Raw genomic sequence first — 20,912 nt, 5'->3', positions numbered from 1 at the left:
CAGAGATAGAAATCAGTCTGTCTCTCCACACCTCACCTGGACATGTGGTATTAAGGCAGCGCCCCCACGGGGTCCCCAGATTAGACCAGGGCAAATTTATATTACACATTTAGAGGATTTGCTCTAGTGTTAGGCTTGGGACAGGTTGCAAAAGCTGCTGGGAGGTGTCCTGAGATCTTTAGGAGCGCACAGCCATGCATTTGGCTGAGGGCAAGCACCGCAGAGAAGGGGAGGGGTGGAGAAAGGGACCTTTGAAAGCTGCTTCTACGTTGGGACTTCTTGAGGAGTGCAGTCGGCCTCATCCTGACTCAGGAGAAGCTGGCTGGGCTTTTGGGTAAGCGTGTAGATCTCCAGATCACTGTCCTACTCCCGCTCTACTGCAAGGGTCCACTCTCACACAGAAAGTGCAGGCCAGAGGGGGAAACAATCGAGCTTTCTGGGCCAAACACCAAGAGACTTGTTTGCACATGCCTGAACATTCATCTCGTCAGAGGTAATAGCACAGTCCTCGAAGATCTAAATTCGCAACTGCCCCTTGTTTCCAAAAAATCCTTACAAAAAGGCCACCTCAAAGTCAAACAGCCCCTCAGAGATTTCTATTTCAGCTCCGAAATTTCTGATGAGAACAGCAGTTCTGCTACTTATCGGGAAAAGCATGTATCAGACACTTGTAGTAAGAAGAGGAAATGGCTTACCAAATATCAGCGTAAATTCTCCTGATTCCGTTTAATTACACAATACTCGACTTCCTCTTCCTGAGTGAACATGAACAAGCAATTGTCTGAAATTTTAAATGTACAAAACCAAAGTATTAGTAAATACTAACTAATAAATCCTAAAATTATATATGTGTGCTCTTCATGGGCAAAGACATGGGATTCCGGCTTTCCAGCCCCACCCTGTTCCCTGGAGATTCCAAGGAACCATTTTCCAAGTTTGATTCCTGACTTAACAAAACCACAGGCTGATAGCATTAACTGGTTAGCTTTTCAATCTTTGGCTGCAACCACCCAGGGTAAATTACTCCCTTATTAACACAGGGAGAATAATCATCAAGTAAAAGATCGTCTCTTGTTCTTCACCCATGATTTGTTTCAAATGCATCTATTGAGCCCACATCCAATTATTTTCCACATATGTGAACACTTAGACGTGGGAATACGTCTCTTGTTAGCTGTCATTGTGCACTGCATTTCAATAAAAAAAAGATTTAAAAGATCATCAAATAAAAATATTTAGAAGTTTAGAACAAATCCTCCTGTTGTATTCACAACTACTTTTTATCTCTTATCATAAGGTCAAGCAATAGTTCTGGCTGTTTTCCCAAACAGACATATTTTATGCGAGGCGTGAGTCACAGCAGCCTGGCTTTCCTGGTTAGGGACAGCCTCCTGGAGTGAAGAATAAAATGGTTCTTAAGTTATTGGTGATGATGGACTGGGAACTAGACATTTATCCAAGTGAAGAAACACAAAATAGGAAAGTGTTGCCTACCAATTTTAAATAAAAAAGAGCTAATGGTCTTAATATGAATGTGTCGACTGAGAAGTATAGAATCATGGCAGAGCCTGGACACAACAGACATTTGCGAGGAGTTAAATCATGAATGAGATAATTTAAACTCTAGATTAAGATGTGGACTTTGTAAGTGTTTCAGGAAAAAAGAATTACTGTTTTTCCTCCATCTGATGTTTTCTGTGTAGTAAATTTTATGATGGTGATTTCAATAGTGAAGTCCTTTCGTTCCTCAAGTAAAGCAAATACTATTTAACATACGTGGGATGAGACAAAAATGATTGATGTATCGGGTGCCTGGGTGGCTCAGGTGGTTAAGTGTCTGACTTCAGCTCATGTCACGATCTTGAGGTTCATGAGCTCAATCCCTGCGTCAGGCTCCCGTGCTGACAGCTCAGAGCCTGGAGCCTGCTTTGGATTCTGTGTGTCTCTCTCTCTGCTCCTCCCCCACTCATGCTGTCTCTCTCTCAAAAAAAAAAATAAATAAACATTAAAAAAATTTAAAATAAATGATTGATGTATTTATATCTAGAGCCTTTGCCCTTTGATGCCCCCATCTGGGAGAGCTTCTTTTCTGCCAGACCACTCTGTGGGACTTTTGTATTTTCAAACCAAGACATCAGGTCAAGGAAGACAGAACCAGGAAGGAAAGAGGAAGAAGCAGGAGGAAAAGGAGAAAACTGGTAAGTCTTCATTGATCTGACTCAGCACTGTGCAAAAGAAATATAACATGAGCAACATATGCCACTTAAAATTTTCTACTAGCCATACTAAAAAAGCAAAAGGAGGGGCACCTGGGTGGTTCAGTCAGTTGAGGGTCCCACTTCAGCTCAGGTCATGATCTTGTGGTTTGTGAGTTTGAGCCCCACGTTGGACTCGCTGTTGTCAGCGCAGAGCCCAGTTTGGGTCCTATGTCTCCTTCTCTCTGCCCTCCCCCTGCTTGCTCTCTCTCTCTCTCTCTCTCTCAAAAAAATGTATATATACATATATATACATATATCCCATATATATACATATATATGTACATGTATATATATATTATATACACATATATATGTACATGTATATATATATTATATACATATATATTTTAGAAAAATCAAGAAGAAACAGGTAAAGTTAATTTAAATTTTTTTTTTCAACATTTATTTATTTTTTTTGGGACAGAGAGAGACAGAGCATGAACGGGGGAGGGGCAGAGAGAGAGGGAGACACAGAATCGGAAACAGGCTCCAGGCTCTGAGCCATCAGCCCAGAGCCTGACGCGGGGCTCGAACTCACGGACCGGGAGATCGTGACCTGGCTGAAGTCGGACGCTTAACCGACTGCGCCACCCAGGCGCTCCATGGTAAAGTTAATTTAATTACATATTTCATTTAACTCAATATATTAAAACATTATCATTTCAACTTGGAATGAATATAAAAAATCAGTCAGTTATTTTAAATTTCCTTTTTAAATTTCATATCAAGCCTTCAAAATACGGTGTGTTTTTTACACTTAGTGCACATCTCCTTTCCGATCAGCCGCACTTAAAGTGCTTAACAGCCATACGTGGCTAGTGGCCACCATACTCTGGACAGCACAGATCTAGGTAATTAAATACTAAGAGGAAGAGTAGAAATGAAGAAGAAAGGCCACACGGGCTATGGGGTTAGGTGTTTTGGCAAGGGCAAGAATTTTTTTTCTTTTTTTTTTTTTTTAGAGAGCACGAGCAGGGGAGAGGGGCAGAAGGTGGGGGGGGAGAGAGAAAGAGAGAGAGAATCTTAAGCAGGCTTGACACTCAGTGAGGGGCCCAACAGGGGGCTTAATCCCACGACCCTTGGATCATGACCTGAGCTGAAATCAGGAGTCAGATGCCCGACTGACTGAGCCACCCAGGTGCCCAGGAAGGGTATGAATTTTGAAGAAATCTGTGCTGGAGAAGCTGTGAACTGTCAGGTAAAAATGTAGAGAATTGCTGTGAAGCATGTACTTAGATTCCCTTCAGAATTTTCAAAGAGTAAAGAATAAAAATACTTGAGCTATTTTGAAATTAATTTAGATAGATGGTCTGTGTTTCTTGAAACTGTGCCACTTGGTCCTGGCTTTATAAAGGTTTCCTAGCCAATCATACATGGAAGGGAGGTAAATGAAAAGATGCAGGTGGTTGAGGGCAGAGGTCAGAGCTGTATTATTACCTCCATCTGCACAAAGAAGGCCTGTCCCTTATCTGGCATGCGTCACAACCAACCCAGGAGGGCACAAAAATCAATCTGTTGCAAGAGAGAATATCAATTATAATAGCACATTGTGGTTGTGGAGAAATGGTCTCAAAACCCTCGAGGGAGAGAGGCATGGCCATGTGGTATAGATCCTGACATGTGGTGCAGTGTGGGGTGGTACAGCAGCAGGGGACAGGATAAAGGACGCCTGCCACCAACAGGCCATCTTCGGGGGTTACAGACTAAAAGGGCACCACAATCAGGACATGAACAGGAGAGACTGATGCTCAGGCCTTCACATGCACCTTGAGCCCAAGAGTCATGGTAGCCCAGAACTCTGAACTCATCCTGTGTCAGATGGGAGTAAAAGTCATCCCAAATCAGGGGCGCCTGGGTGGCTCAGTGGGTTAAGCATCTGACTTCTGCTCAGGTCACGATCTCCCGGTTCGTAAGTTCAAGCCCTGTGTTGGGTTCTGTGCTGACAGCTGGGAGCCTGAAGCCTGCTTCATATTCTGTGTCTCCCTCTCTCTCTGCCCCTTCCTCACTTGCACTGGGTCTCTCTCTCTCTCTCTCTGTCTCAAAAATAAATAAACATCAAAATTTTTTTTTAAAGTCATCCCAAATCAGCATGTCAGCATCATTCAGATGGCCATCTTGTGAGATCCAGTGAAAGAAATACCATGCTACCCTGGGAGAGTGAACTACTCATCAGACCATCATCCTGGAACTGGGGCCTGTCCACAGGGCCCCAGGATAACCCCATGGATGTGAGTTCTCAAGTTCCTCCCAGCCTATGATTGACTCTGTAGGTGAAAGAGGGACCTAATGGAAGAAATGAGGACCAGAGCACCTATGAAGGGACTGATGGCTCCAGCCCCAGTAATTTCAAGGAAGTTACTCCAAAGCATGGGGCCCCCTGAGGCATGAGGTCCAGGACAGACACTCTACCTTGCAGGACTGAAGGCATCTGGGAGGAAGCTCTGCTAGAGTAAGAGAAAATAAAGTCAGTGCAAAGAGAGAAACAGAGTGACAGCTGACAGAGACAGTCCTGCTGACACTGAACCCTTCAAGTTCAAGCACAGTCACTATCAGTCTTGGCAGCCGACAAACTCCCTTTCTGACTTTAGCTGGTTCATGTGGTGTCTCTCTCACTTACAGTTTAAAACAGCCCTGGTCAGGGGTGCCTGGGGGGCTCCGTCAGTTAAGAATCTGACTCTTGGTTTCAGCTTAGGTCATGATCTCATGTTTCGTGGGCTTGTGGGTTTGAGCCCCCCGTCAGGCTCCATGCCTGCTTGGGATTCTGTCTCTTTCCTTTCTCTCTGCCCCTCCCTGGTTCTCTCACTCTCAAAATAAATAAATAAACTAAACACACACACACACACACACACACACACACACACACACACACACACAAAACCAAAGAGCCCTGGCCAGGGTGGAGTTGTTCAGTGCTTTCAAGCCCAGAGTTGTGGTTTCCATCCTCCTGAGAGCCAGTCTCTCTCCTCTACAGGCCCAAACGTGCACCGGAAGGGCTAAGCAAGTGAGGTGGTAGCCAAAGAGCAGCAGAAAGTCACGTCCCTCCCTTAAAAGCAGCATGACAGTGGAAGGGTCATCCCCACAGAAGGATGAGACCCTGGTTTGACCACGAGGTCTTCTCAAAATGCCTCCATGAACAGATTTGTGCCACCCTCCCCCACCCAGCTTAGAGCACCTCAGTGGCTTCATGGCACAGGTAGACTAATCAGGGTGATCTGGCCTCAGCCCACCCGCTTCTTTATTCCCACGCCACCCACTCCCCACTTCCACTCTGCGCCCTTTAGCCATCTGGATGACTTCTTCCTGTTTCTCTAGCATGCCACGTTTAGTTCTGCCTCGGGGCCTTTGCACTAGCTGTCTCCTCCATCTGGAAGGCTCTTCCCTCTGTCTCCCTTCTTTTGTCCTCAGAACTCGCTTTAAAGGACACAGGTCTTCCCTGACCCTTATCACTCTCTATTCATTTTCATTCCTTTAACAACTGCTGCCATTTGATTTGTTGGTTGGTTGTTATCTGTCCCCTCATTAAATTCGACCTCCTTGCGGGTAGGAATCTTACTCGTCCTGTTCACTGCTGTATCCTCAGTATCTAAAAGAATACCTGGCATAGAGTAGATGCTCAGTAAATATTTATCCACTATAGAAACCAAACACACGCAGGCTGTGTGGGTGCCTTCTGGGGAAGGCTGTTCTCTCTGCTCTTTAGCGAAGTCTTGAGCTGACTTATTTATTCGGTGTAAGCAGTCGCTGCTGAGCACTGAGCATGCGCTCTGCATAGGCTGCGTCTGAGGTGAGGAGTGGACATGTCTCTCTGATGGAGAGACAGCCACACAGACGAATACGGGACAGTCTGGAAAATGCTGTGACCCAGCTGGGGAAGCAGAGAAGGCACGATCTTCTGCTGACCCTCAGGCAGCAAAGTCTGGGGCAGCCACAGAGAAAGATCCTTTGGGATGCGTGTGTTTCCCCCTCTTGCAACATTTCACAGATACTAATGATAACAACAGTTCTCCCCACTCTCCTCTCTCCTGCAAGTATGGGTGCGTGTGAGAGGCACCAGTATGAGCAGTTTGTCTCGGAAGAAGGGAAAACTGCAACACAACTACCAGGGAGCACTTTCGATGATCTCTCTATTGGGTTGCAGATCAACAGCCAGTTAGATTATTTATCCCCCGCACGAGGATTTTGCGTCAACCTGAGTACCTGGTTTTGGTGGTGTCTTATAATCTGCTAAATTAGCTCCCTGCCCTCCTATCCTGGTGGTGGACGGGGGTGGCGGGGTTCTCACATGAGACACAGTGGAGGGAAGCAGGGCCTCCCACTCAGGAGGACAGCCAGGCAGCAGTGTCCCCACGGGGAGGACAGTCCCTGAGGCCCCAGGTCTTTATCTCACCAACCCAAGGCAGGGCAGGGTTGGGGGAGTCATACCTAAGACCAGCCTCTTCAGACAACAGCGTGCCAGGCTGCTGTCTCCATGGGTGCTGACTCACCTCTGCCTGCCAGACACTCATGGAGAATATGGAATTCTGAACACAGGAAGAAACTCTACCTGGAGCAGAGGAGGATCCAGGCCAGGTCCTGAGGTCTCCGCACACCCTGATGTATCAGAAGTTACTCACTCGAGCCTTAGACCTCTTGTCTAAACTTGGCCTAACAAAAGGGTCACGGCTTATTGTCAGAAGGAAGCAACACCCAACTCCTTAGGGCTAAATTATGAATCAATTATAAAAGGGAGAATGGACTTTTCCCTTTTAAAAAGGCTCTGACATCCATTTTCTGCTACACTGAACACATACATGCACACAGGCGGGATGATTCAAACAGACAAGACCTTTGTAAACTTCATGCTCATATCGTTTACAGGCCATTATGCGTAAGGAAATCTAGGAGACAAAGAGACAAGCAAGAGACACGGAGTTGAGCAGCCCTGGAGGTATGCAGGCACTCCCAGCATGGAGGCAGGACTCAGGGAGGGGTCTGTAGTTTCTGCTTCTTTGGCCTTTAGAGGTGATCCCTCAGTCCAAGGGCAGCCGATCCCTCCTTTCTACAGAATTCCCACTGAATCACAACAGCTGAGAAAGATGAAGAATGTTGGAGCGGGAGGCATACTGGAACTCTCTAGACCAATTCCCTCATTTGTAAACAAGGCAAGAGAGTTCCAGAAGGGAGCCCTGCCTTGTCCGAGGTCACACAGCAAGTCCATGCTGGAGGCAGGAAGGAGAAGCCGGAGTGCCCGAGTCCTAGCCTGCTGTACTCCCAGGGCACCCATCAAAATACACTGTCTGGGATTGTGGGTTATTTTCCACATGTACCTGTCTTAGCCCCTTAATGAGACTCTAATCTTTGTTGGCTGCTTCCAGCGCTTTATTCTTTGTGAGCCCTGATAGCTCCTTAATTAGAAGCTTCTTTAGAACTTGAGTTTTTAATTTTTTTTTTAATGTTTATTTATTTTTGAGACAGAGAGAGACAGAGCATGAACAGGGGAGGGGCAGAGAGAGAGGGAGACACAGAATCGGAAACAGGCTCCAGGCTCTGAGCCATCAGCCCAGCTCAGAGCCTGACGCGGGGCTCGAACTCACGGACCGCGAGATCGTGACCTGGCTGAAGTCGGACGCTCAACCGACTGCGCCACCCAGGCGCCCCTAGAACTTGAGTTTTTAAATGATGCTTGGTTAATAGCTCCCTAACAAGCCCTTCCCAACTTCTCATGAAAATACCTAAGATTGGAAACAGTAAAAACATCATTCAGTGAGTTAGGATCAATATTCAAACAAATGCCAGGCAATGAACTGGATTAAAGTGCCACGTCAGGGGGCGTCTGGGTGGCTCAGTCGGTTAAGCGTCCGACTTCAGCTCAGGTCCCGATCTCGCGGTCCGCGAGTTCGAGCCCCGCGTCAGGCTCTGGGCTTATGGCTCAGAGCCTGGAGCCTGCTTCCGATTCTGTGTCTCCCTCTCTCTCTGCCCCTCCCCCGTTCATGCTGTGTCTCTCTCTGTCTCAAAAATAAATAAACGTTAAAAAAAAAATTAAAAAAAAAAAAGTGCCACGTCAGGACCTCACATTCCATGAGCCAAGATCCCTAAAACCAGAACCACAGGGCTGACCTGTCCGAAATATCAGGACACCATCCAGAGTGCTGCGTCCATGGGCACCCCTCTCTTCATGTCCTAGGAAACGGGGGTGGAGAAGAATGAGGCTCCACAGCAGCCCAGGACGGGAGTCTTCACAGATATGCCACGAAAGTCACAGCCTGCAGATGGCACAGCCCCTAGGCAGGCACGCGAGGGCACCGTTCTTTACGTTCTCCATGTCTCCACTGCGTCAGAGAGCTATCCAATGGGGCAGGAGAAGAAGGATTTCAGTTAACAGATATTCAGTAAATGCTACCTGATGGTCACTAGGAGCAAGACCGGGAAGTTGCACCACAATCTATGACTCAACTCCTGGAAAGGACTTTTGACAGACACCACCCCCAATGACGGGGGCAGTAATAAGCCTAAGCCCCCACGACCTCTCTTATGGAAAGTAATGGATCGAGATAGACTTCTCACTGCGGAGAAAGGCTGGAGGGGGAGAAGCAACAACATGAAAATAACATCTGAGGAAAAAGCACTCAGGTTTGCAATTTAGAGGTTTTTAATGCAATACCAGACAAAAACCTACCTCCCAACCCTGCATTAGGGGTGCAGGAAGCAGAGGTGAGACCATAGAACCATGAACGAGTAACATGGAGGACAAGCATGGAAATAGAAGAGAATGCAGAGAAGACAGGCAAAGTGATGGAAATAAAAAGGAAGAGGGGTGCCCGAGTGTCTCAGCTGGTTGAGCGTCCAACTCTTGATTTTGGCTCAGGTCATGATCTCAGAGTTTGACAGTTTGAGCCCTGAGTAGGGCTCCAGACAGACAGAATGGGGAGCCTGCTTGAGATTCTCTCTCTCCCTCTCTCTCTCTGCCCCTACTCACTTTGTGCTCTCTTTCAGGAAAGGAAGGAAGGAAAGGAAGGAAAGGAAAGGAAGGAAAGGAAAGGAAAGGAAAGGAAAGGAAAGGAAAGGAAAGGAAAGGAAAGGAAAGGAAAAGAAAGAAAGAAAGAAAGAAAGAAAGAAAGAGAAAAAGAAAAGAAAGAAAAGGAAAGGTAAGGAAAGGAAAGGAAAGGAAAGGAAAGGAAAAGAAAGGAAAGGAAAGAAGAGGAGAGGTTGTGTCCTCCTTGACTATCTCACCAAATTCAAGAATTATAGAACATCTTAAGGAAGAAACTTGTACAACCAGAACCAAAGCAATGATGAAAGAATTAAAGACAACTTTATTTAGTAAGCAATTTGAAGGGGCTCATCACATTCTAAGGAAAAATAAACTGAAAGAGGGCTGTGCAGAAAAGAGTTAATAAAGCAGACTGAAGCCGTTGCCCTTAGGAAGCCATGCTGGCTGGTATCTGGGAACTTGGCTGGTAACTAGTTCCCTACACTGACAGAAAACTTCGCCTAACTGGAAAGAGTGGCTCACAGTGCCTGAACTGTTTTTACAAATGCTGGGGTATACGCTGACACCTGCTTTCCTTCTGGTCCACGCTAGCTGGAGGGCCTATATGATCAGACGCCAATAAAAAAGTTGAGAATGGAGTCTCTAATGGGCTTCCCTGGGCAGACACATCACACATATGTTGTTCCGTTTTCCTTGCCAGGGGAAGAGTGAGCTCTCTGTGACCCCTAAGAGAAGGGAGAGAGGAAAAAGAAGCCTATATTCCGCCAGACTTGCTTGTGCCTTTGCCCTTATAAGCTAGCTGCATATTCCTATGACTTTGCTATAATATATCTTAGCCACAAGGATACTTCAGGCGGAGTTCTGGGAGTCATTTTGGTGAATTTCCAAACCTAGTGATGGATGGCCTTCAGGACCCATCACACAGGGGCTTCATTTAAAACACATTCTAGCAAAATATTTGAATATTAAGAATAATTTACTTTTACATTATAGGCATCAAGGAAGAAAAAACAACTTCTTATAAAGAACATAAAATATTGATTGGCCTCAGACTTCTTTTACCACTCTCTGTGGAGCAGCCTTCAGAGGGTTCTGGAGGGAAAAAGTGGGGACCCAATCATTTTGCAGTCTTTGGAGCAAGGGCAATAGACATTCCTGGACACGTAAGCATGCAAAACAGACTTAGGCTAGTGGCTGAGATCGTGAACTCCAAGAATGTGAGAATGGGGAGTTGTGGATATGCACTTCTTCTTTTCTGGAGATCCCAAACTCAAAATCCAGTTGGGTTGCTTTGGTGGAGAGTTCTGCCACTTTACCTCATCTCTTCACTTAGTTTCCTCAGCTGTTTTTCAGCTTGTGCAGTTTTGCTGAGGCTAAGAAATGGATTTTTTGGTGCTGTATCTCTCGCTTCACATCTAGGAAGGATCTTCTGCCATGGTTGATGGCCACGGAAACTATTGGTTAGTATACTTCTATTCTTAATGATTGCTGAACTTGATGGCCAGGAATAGGCCTCAATTTATGAGACTTACTGTACTGAGGATTGTTGTGCTGGGGAGGAAACTGAGCCACATGGGCACTCCAGAGGAAAGAAGGAGGGGATCAGTGAGTGATGTCTGTCTTGGGGAATCCAATGGAAAATGGCAGTAAATGTGTCATTCATTTGTTACCTCTGATCACATACTCAGGATACTGCGATTTAAAAAAAATAATAAACCGAAAAATCTTAATTTTGTCCATGAAAGAATAGTCGGTCTCACAGTGTAAGAAAAAAGAGCATTTACATTTCAAGAAGCTAGAGCAATAGTTTTGGGGAAAAAATTCTCCCATTAAATGACTTGGGTCATTTTGTGTGTGTGTCTGTGTGTGTGTGCGTGTGCGCACACGCACGCGCACCTGCATGTTTTAACATATTTGGAAAGTTAATAAACCACTCAAATGCAATGATTATCTGTCATCAAACCCTTCTTAAAACAGTTTTTGTTTGGACCTCGGTTTCCTGGTTAACTATGCTTTCAAAAGCAATTATGTAGTAGATCTCAACTGTATAAAAGTAACCCGTATGACAAACTCATTGCAAACTGACCGAAGTGTTAATCAAAGTTACCTCTGGATGGTGGACTTCTGAAGGATTTTTAATTTTCTTCTCGTCTTTATCCTGGCTAATTCTCTGTGCTTCCGCTTGCCATGAGACCCATTTTCCACGTCTTTCGACCTTGGTCTGTGAACTTGGATCTGTAACCTCTATAGGACACAGTGCCCAGGCTCTCTGCTCTGGCTTCTGGTTGGGTTTTGCCAATGAGCGTGTCTGGAATAGATTAAAGGAAGGAAAAAAAGAGAGGCCAAGGAAATGTAACATTAGAGTAACACTGGCATTCAGTGGTATTTCTCAACAGTATGGTAGATCACTCATGTAGATATTTTACTGCTTCTTCCTGTCTTTTGGATACCTTTCCCCATGTATATAAGTAAATGAGGCCATCTATAAAGGTTTTGCAAGTTGGAATCCACCCCATACTTGTTGACCTATAAGATTTCTATTCCTTTCCATGGAGAAGAAATTGAGAAGGCATGGAGGCATCTGGACTGGGGACTTGAGGCTGGGATCAGGATGGCACTCCTTGCTTCTGAGCTCTGTGGCAGAATATAGATGATATCTTAACTCTGAACATGTAGAAACTGGGTGCACTTCTATGCTAAAAAGTGCTTCAAGTCATGAAATGTTAGCTTTATAATGATTATGAAGAAAATTAAGCAACACTTTCTGATATTTAAAGAAAATACATATGAATTCCATTCATAAGGTAAGAAATGGTGATATCTTCCTTAGGAGTTTGACAAATCACACCAAAAAATAAACACATAAACATTTCTTTCTCCTGTAGTTGTGTGATAAGATAAAACAACATAACTGTGTCAGTCTACATCTCCGTTTCAGGATCGATGTGTTATTGGGTTGTGTTTTCCTGGGTAATTAGCTGGTACGGTTTCATTTCACTCTCTTCTATCACTGAGTCACCCACTCTGACATCTCAGTGCTTTAGTTCATGTTGTAGCAAGTTTAATTTTAAGCAACAGGATAAAATCCACATTCAACATGAATGTTTATGTCATATTGCTGAGGAGACAGAAGGAAGTTTAAAAAAAAAAAGTAAAGGAAGCAGGCACAAAGAAAAAGATCAATAAATCAGCTGCATAACATTTTCAAGCCTCTAACGAAAATGCAAAAACATCCTAAGGTAAACCCAATTGAATTTTATCTTAGGATAAAACTGATTAAAAGCAAGACAAACTGAGATACCTATTTGCAATCCAGAAGGCAGAGGATTAATATCCTTAATCTAATAAGTTTCTGCAAGTCAATCTAAAAATGAATCACACACACAGTAGAAAACTAGGTAAGGAGCATAAGCAGTAAATTTACAAAAGAATAAATTAAAATTGACAATGAATAAATAAGAAAGTTCATTGCTTGATCACTAAAAAAATAACTTAAAAGTTTAAAAGTTAGATATAAATTTTTTAAAATGCTGGGGTGCCTGGGTGGCTCTTGGTTTTAGCTCAGGTTATGATCTCATGGTTCATGAGTTTGAGCCCCGCGTTGGGCTCCATGCCGACAGCAGAGAGCCAGCCTGGGATTTCTCTCTCCTTCTTTCTCTGCCCCTTCCTGGCTTGCTTTTCTCTCCTCTCTCAAAAATTAATTAATTAATTAATTAATTAAACAAACATTAAAAAAATAATAAAATAAAAATGCTTGCCAGTTTGATAGAAGATTATAATACCGAATGTTGCAGGTATAATTTTTCTTAAAGGTGATTTGCCAATCTTTCAAAACTCTTTCAGGTGTGTGTGTCCATTCACGCAGAATTCCACTACCATCAAATCACGGGAGATGGGCTTAAAAAATCTGTACTGAGTGATCATCTCAGGATCACAATGGCAAAATCTGGAACAATCCAAAACCAGGGAAGTGGCTACAAAGGTTAAGATAAGTCTGTGCAGTGGGATATAGGCAACTGTAAAACCCATGTGTAGAGGGCTATCAAAAGAATGAGAAATTAGTCCCAATTTGTTGTTCAGTGAAAAACTGGACACACATTAGTCTGTATCCCACACAGATGTGTATCGTGAGGTGGTTTGGAGCTGTGGAATCTGCAGAGCCCAGCCTGCTACTGAATCCTGGCCCCACCATCGCCTTGGGAAGTCCTGGGCAGATTTCCTGCCCCTTCTAAACTGCAGCGCCTTCATTTGTAAAAATGGTGGTAATAAAAGTGTTGACGTAACAGGGCTGTACTATATGCAGCCTGAGAGCATCCAGGCAAAGTACTTAGAACGATGCCTAAATCAGAAGCGTATAATTAGGTCATTAATGTCTTTAAAAACAATGCTGAAAAACATTCACGGAAAATAGACTGGCAGAACACATACTAACCCTTGGTAGTGGGACTGTCACGAGTTTTCGCTTCTTTTTACTCTTCTGGGTTTTGTGCATCAAATGCAGATTACATTTATAATGTTAAAACACACATACAATAAATACGGCTTTTTCAAGAGGTTACCAGGAGTCTTGAGGAAACAGCTGAAAGCCATCTTTCTAGGAAGAAAAGAAAGAAGAAATGGTCAGATGAGGGGGAACCACCCCCACACTCTAGGAAAGCAGATCCCAGCCTCTGGGGCCACTCCCCAGCCTGCCAGGCAGCAGGCCCGGGGTCACCGCTGCGGCCGCTCTGGGGGCAGGCTGCACACTGGCCCATTGTGTTCCGTGGCAGCACCGCGGTCAATGAGAAGCAGATGGCCCAGACGCCCTCGCACGCTGTGCTTCCCCTCCTCACACACCTCCGATGCGGGCCGGCTTTGAGCCCCCCGGCAAGGCAATCTGCTTTTCATTTTATAGGCAGAGAAAAGCTGCAGAGGAAGGAGGGCGGGAGGCCATAGTTTTGAAAGTGTCAGGGGAGTTGATGTAACAATGATTCAATTCTCTCCTATTCTGAAAGGCAAGGCCGTCCAACCTCCCTGGGTGCCTGCCTTGGCTGAGCTGTAAACTCAAAGCCCATCTTGCACTGCCTCAGGCGGAAGCAAGTCGACCCCTGAACCCATGGTCTGGACCCCGCGGCTCTAGGCTCTTAGGACCAGCAAGGGAAGAATTCAAACTGGGGCTTCTTCAGTTTGCATTGTGTACAGGAGCTAGGAAGGAAGGTGGAGGGGCCGGTGGGTAGCAGGCCTTTCACCCTGCAGTGAAGGGAATCATTATAAGCAATGGCAACAAACAGGTAGCCATCCTGCACGTGGGGCTCTTCCTTCCCCTTGCCTTGAGGCACCATGCTTTCCTGGGTAGGGGCATGGGCTCTGGAACCAGCTGTCCTGTCCAGGATTTCATACAAGCTCTCTGCTTACTTGCTGCGTTACGTTAGGCCAGCTACCTAAACGCCATGAGCCTCGATTTCCCCATCAGACAGATGGGCATGAGACTTCTGTTACCACATAGGAAATATCATGCAGGAGATAAACCATAGCAGGTGTCTACAGAGTAATTGGCACACTGTAAGTGTTTGTTAACGACTGGCTATCATTGTTATAATTGCCAGATTCTCGCTGTTTTATTTCCCTCCTCTTTACACCACAGCATAACTGACACCACGGCATGCTCTTGTGCCTTATTTCTTCCCATAGCAGCAACTATTTTCAGTCTTTACTTGAGGCTGGTCCCTGCCTATGTGCCCCACATGGATCTCCACCTGCAGTCACCAATGATTTATGCTGTCTTTGGGAGGAGTCCGGATTGTTGTATATGATCACTGTGTGACAATCCAATAAGGCCCTGTGTTTCCCCCCATCAGGCAGTTGTGTAGCAGGGACAACAGTCTTGAGAGCCAGATGGAGGCTTGTAGATAGTCCCAGTAGAGAGGCATCCCCTGAAGCCCTAAGATATGAGGGAGCAGGAGAAGAAAGCCCTTAGTGGAGGGTTGCAAAGGCAGGTCTAGGAAGAAAAGGGGGAAACAGTCCTCAGAGGAAGGGAAGCAAACAAGGAGCATTTCACAAGACGTCAGAGAAGGGACAGACCTTCAAAATGCTCAGGAAAGAGAAACAGTTCAGTGGCAGAAAAGAGAGATCTAAGAGAGAGACATAGTCAACACACAAGTCTGTAAACACAAGAATCATAAAGTCGTCAACATGATGGACAAATTACAGGTGTAGGAAAAGAAAAGAGCCAGGGTCTGTGTAGACTGCACGGTAATTGAGATTTTCAGAAAGTGGGGACAGGGAAACTGCATCAAGCACATCCAAATCAGGAGAGGTTTCACCTGCCTGGCTGCTTTCTCCAAATGTGCTAATTACACGTATTTGTTCTCAAACAAAAATAGCTTATTTGTCATAATGGCCAAGGTCCCAGGGTGTGAGAAAGCATCTTCTCAGTGAGCAGGTGGGTAGTCCTGCTTGAATGACAGAAAGAAAATACAAGACGACACAGCAACACCATCACTTTTCATGAAGGTTTTTGGATTGGGTCCTACAGCTATATCTCACAGAAGAAAATGGATCAGGCTAAGGTGAGAAGTTCCATAGACAACAACCTAAATGTCCATCAATAGATGAATGGATAAGGAAAATGTGCTATAGTCAGATACAATGGAACATTATTCAGCCATAAAAAACAGTGAAATCTTGCCACGTGCAACATGGATAAAACTTGAGGGCAATACACTAAGTGAAATAAGACAGAGAAAGGCAAATACTGTATGATTGCTCTTACACGTGGAATCTTAACAGAAACAAAAAACAAAACCAAGTTCATAGATACACAAAATAGACTGGTGGTTGCCAGAGACAGGGGACCTACGGGGTAAACAAAATGGGTGAAGCACATTAAAAGCCATAAACTCCCAGGGCTCCTGAGTGGCTCTCTCAGTTAAGCCTCTGACTTCAGCTCAGGTCATGATCTCGCAGTTTGTGGGTTCAAGCCCCATGTCAAGCTCTATGCTGACAGCTCAGAGCCTGGAACCTGCTTTGGATTCTGTCTCCCTCTCTTCTGCCCCTCCCCTGTTCATACTCTGTCTCTGTCTCTCTCAAAAATAAATAAACATTTAAAAAATCTATCAACTCCCAGTTATAAAATAAATAAGTCATGGGGATGTCATATACAGCATGCCAACTACAGTTAATAATACCACACTGCATATTTGAAAGTTGCTAAGAGAATAGATCTTAAAATTTCTCATCACGAGAAAAAAATTGATAACCATGTATGGTGACACATGTGGTCATAAAATTATGCAAGTATTGAATCATTATGTTGTAATGAAACTAATATTGTGGGTTAATTAGGCTTCAATTAAAAGAGAGAGAAGGTGGCAGCAAGATTAACATTGATACTGTCCTTTGTATCAGCCAGGGATAGGCTAGGTTATGCTGCAGTAACAAACAACCCCAAATCTCAGGATCTTTAAACAACAAAGGTTTATTTTTTGTTTATGCCACAGTCCAAGGTGGGTTGGCTGGGGCTTTGGTCTGCATACCCTCACCTAGGGACCCAGGCTAAAGGAGCAGCCACTGTCTCAAATCTTATCAGTCACTGTGGCAGAGGAAAAAAGAGCGACACAAAACACACACACTGGCTCTGAAAACTCCCACTCGGAATTATAGACGTCACACCTGCTCACATTCCATTGGCCAAAGTAAGCAGTCCTACCATGTGCTTTGTCTCCTCAGAAGGAGAGGAAAGGGTGTATATGTGGACAGCCCTAACAACTACACCAACCACCCATTCCACAACGTACCCACCTGTTGTCACTTGGCTGTCCTCTCCCTCAGCACACACCCTTCTCAATGACAGTCAGCCATCTTTGCCCAGCAGGTCACCACAATGTTTCAGTCACATTTTGGAGGAGAGGATTGGTAACAGAGCTTCCACCTTGAGTCCATAATCATAAAGGAAGGGAAAACACAGAGCAGAACCTCTGAGAGGACCTAGCCAACAACTCCTCGCTTAAAGGTAGAGGCAACGGGGAGTCAAAAGAGAAACCAAACCACGTGTGGTAGGCAGAATTCGACGATGGCTCCCAGCCACCCACTCCTTGGTGTACATCCTGCCTGATCTCCTCCCCTTCAGCATGAGTGGGATCTATAAATATGATATCACTCCAATGATTACGTTACTTTACATGGCAAAAAGGGGTTCTACAGATGTAATTAAGATCCCTGGAGTCAACCGAAAGGGAGGTTATCCTGGGTGAAGCTGACTTAATCTGGAGTGCCCTTAAAAGAGACAAAGTGACAGTAGGCTCTCTCCTGTTGGTCTGGAAGAAAGCAAACAGCCATGTTGTGAATGACCTATGGAGGGGGCCACCTGGCTGGAATCTGAGGGCAGCCCCTAGATCAGCAAGGAAGTGGGGACCTCAACCCTACAAGTGCAGGACTCGAACTGTGTCAACACCCTGAATAAACTTGGAAGAGGATCCTGAGCTCCAAATGAGAACACAGCCTCAGCCAACACCTTGATTTTAGCCTGATGAGACCATGAGCTGAGAACTCTACTTAACCTATGTCCCAACTACTGACTCAGAAAACTGTGCGATTAAAACAAAACAAAACAAAACAAAACAAAACAAAACAAAACAAAACAAAACGTGTTGTTTCAGCCACTGATTTTGAAGTAATTGTTATGCACCAACAGAAAACTAATACACCATGACAGAGGTATGCTGTGCGACTTCCCGCCCCCATTGTGTCTCGGCCCCAATCTATGACCAGGCATGTTTTGCAGCTGGGGAGGCCACCCTTGAAGCTGGCAAGAAAATGAGCTCAAATGAACACCTACTGTTTGTTATCTCTATTCTTGCATTCTTTGCTCCATTCAAGCTAATCTGCCCACGAATGATGGGAATCTTTCAAAAATACAGCTTTTGCCCTTCCCTGCTCAAAACCTACAGCACCTCCATTCTTTTTGCTTGGGACATCAATTCTGAGCTTCTAATCCCAGTGTTCAAGGCCTTCCAGCCCTTTTCTCTCCCTCTCACTGAACACAACTTCTCTATTCCAGGTCTGATGGAATCCGCATGGCCCTTCCCACCTGCCAGGATTGCTCCCTCCTGTGTTCCACTCCTGTCTACTCCCAGGAGCACTTCCCCTGCCCCTTGCTCCTTAGTCCCCATTCACTTGATGGAGCTTTAACATACCACCACCCCCCCCAGATAAAATAACAGTGACTCCCTCCCTCTGTACTCCCTCACTCTCTGTTCTATCACACCTGGTACAGCTGTTAAGCATCCCTGCAGTTGATTACAACCAATAATACACCTCCACGAATATCGCATCATTTAAACCTCTTCCTGCCAAGATTTCAAGCTCTCTAAGGGCAACAGCCATGGTTACTCCAGGTGCTACATCCAGAATCAGAAAAGGCATTTGTAGTCATAATACCCCCTACACTGGACACACAGGTAAAGAGATAAACCAATCGTGTGATTTCCATACAATGGAATACTGCTCAGCTAAAGCAAGGATAAGTTACTAATAACATGCTATTATATGGATGAATCTCAAAGACATTATGCTGACCATAAGACAGGAAAGTAAACATACTGTATGATTTATGTGTGTAAAAATCTAGAAAACACAAAACTCATCTGTACTGACAGAAAGTAGATATGTAGCTGCCTGGGGCTAGGGGTCAGGGGGATGACGGCCAAGGGGCACAAAGAACCATGTGGGGTGATGGAAATGTTCTGTATTTTGATTGTGGTGCTGGCTACAGGGAAGTATACATTTGTCAAAAGTCATCCAATTGTATTTTTAAAATGGGTGCATTTTGGGGGGCGCCTGGGTGACTCAGTTGGTTGAGCCTCTGACTTCAGCTTTGGTCATGATCTCATGGTTTGTGAATTTGAGCCCCGCATCAGGCTCACTGCTGTCAGCGCAGATCCTCTGTCCTCCTCTCTCTCTGTCCCTCTCCTGCTCATGCTCTCTATCTCAAAAATCAATAAAACATTTAAAAGATAAATAAAATGGATGCATTTTATGATATGTAAGTCATGCCTCAAGACTGACTTAAAAAGAAAAAATCTTTGTATATTCGTAATCAACTAAGACTTTGTTGGCAACGTCATACCATTCTGAAATGAAGACGTGCACATGCTTTGTAAAGGGTGAGCCCGGGAAAATGCCTGCGGACTCATGTTGGAGGCAGCCAGCCCCTAGAACGCTGATAGTGCCATCTCTCCCAGACAGATGAGCTCCTAGGCTGAGACCAAAATGTGGCTTATGAGGTGAACTAACTGACTTAAAACAGTGTCCGCTCAGCAACAAAAGCCCAGAAAAAGGAGAGAGAGGAAAACAAAGAGGGGCCAGGTGTTCTGAAAGAGAAGCCTGGATTTGGAGGTTCAAAGATGGTCTGGCCACCCCCAAGCTTACCCCATGCCATGCAGCGGGTAAGCCATGCAGCGGGTAAGCCATGCAGAAGCCTCACCATGGCTCAGAGGGAAGAGCTTTCAGGACATACCATGTTGCTCTGAATCCACACGTCCTGGCCACCAGCCTGATTACAGTCTGAACAGGGGGCATGGGGTTTCCCACCAATGAAAGGCATCCTCACCAGGATCAAGGGTCAGAGGGCCATTGCTCAGGTCCTGCTGCCTGGTGCGGCCTGTGGCTAGCCAGCCACTACCCCACTTCCCACTGTCACTCAGGATACTGCCCACGAGATGAGGTTCAGCAAAGGCAGTGGCTGGAAAGCAAGGAGACGGCAGCAGGGTTCTAGACGTGGAGAGAACCAGGTAAAAAGAAAACATCCCCATCTTTGGAAGCAAAGAGCTCACACCTGAGCAACTAGCACCCCTAACTGTAGAGAGGCAGAAACCAAGTCCTGGGGTTAAAACAGAGAGCGCTTACACATGGGCTGATGGCTTGTGAGAAGTGGAGAGTCTCAGGAGGTCGTGGGCACTGGGAAGAGGAAGAAGGCCGTGAGCTGAGCAGTGGTTAGTGGCAGCAGCAGAGACTAAAAGAGGAAGAGTGGGTGCTGATGAGGAAAGACAAGTGCAAAGCGGCTTTAGGGTCTAGTAGGATCATGGGGCCTGGGTATACAAATGGCTATCAGATGGCCCCTCTACCTGACCAAACTCCAAAAGCTCCTCTTCTCCCCCTGAACACGATCAACAGCACCACCTTGTATCAGGGCCCCCAACTCCACACTCATCGGCGTGGCCCTGACCCACTTAACCCAGCAGTCTGGACTCTGCCCACCCCTCCCTGGGAAGACTGCTAGAATCACCTCCGGCCACCCCACTTGCTGAATTGCGCCAATAGGTGCTGAGTCACAGACAAGAGAACCAACACATATTAAGTATTTCTTATCCTAGACATTTTAATTACAATTCTCATAACAACCCTGGGAGGAAGGAAGTCCTAGGTCCACTTTGCTGACGAAGAACCTGGGGCCCAGAGGGTTTGGCTAATTTGCCCAAATCTAAACAGCTGGTGAGGGCCCCCTGCCATGATTCAAACCTCTTCCCTCTCCTCTCTCCTGATCTAAGGCAGACGCAAACACAATTCCATTCAATGCATTTCCCTGATTGAAATCCTTCAGTGACTCCCCATTGCCTACAGCTCGTGTTTCTAAAAGTATTTTCCGTGGTTATAGACTATTTTCTCCAATACCCATTTACACAGAACACTAACCTATCACACAGATG

General features: G+C 45.4%; 1 long non-coding RNA gene across 6 annotated transcripts in view; it reads right to left on the bottom strand.

Annotated features, from left to right (window-relative positions):
- The window catches only part of LOC124515895 (uncharacterized), a 34,760-nt gene extending 14,570 nt beyond the window's left edge, over nt 1–20,190 (bottom strand). For all 6 annotated transcript variants that reach the window (XR_006962916.1, XR_006962921.1, XR_006962918.1 and 3 more), the window contains exons 1-5: nt 20,113–20,190; nt 13,661–13,822; nt 11,336–11,536; nt 8,355–8,579; nt 696–781 (exon numbers count right to left, since the gene is read on the bottom strand). This is a non-coding gene — a long non-coding RNA (uncharacterized LOC124515895). The remainder of the gene's footprint in view (nt 1–695; nt 782–8,354; nt 8,580–11,335; nt 11,537–13,660; nt 13,823–20,112) is intronic.
- Nucleotides 20,191–20,912: the final 722 nt, after the last annotated feature.

Source organism: Lynx rufus, unplaced genomic scaffold (assembly GCF_022079265.1).
Source record: "Lynx rufus isolate CCGP_SWC_20201006 ecotype Redwood Valley unplaced genomic scaffold, mLynRuf1.p SCAF_1, whole genome shotgun sequence".
NCBI lineage: Eukaryota > Metazoa > Chordata > Mammalia > Carnivora > Felidae > Lynx > Lynx rufus.
Note: the sequence above shows the minus strand (reverse complement) of the source record. Positions and strands in the feature narration are given on the sequence as shown.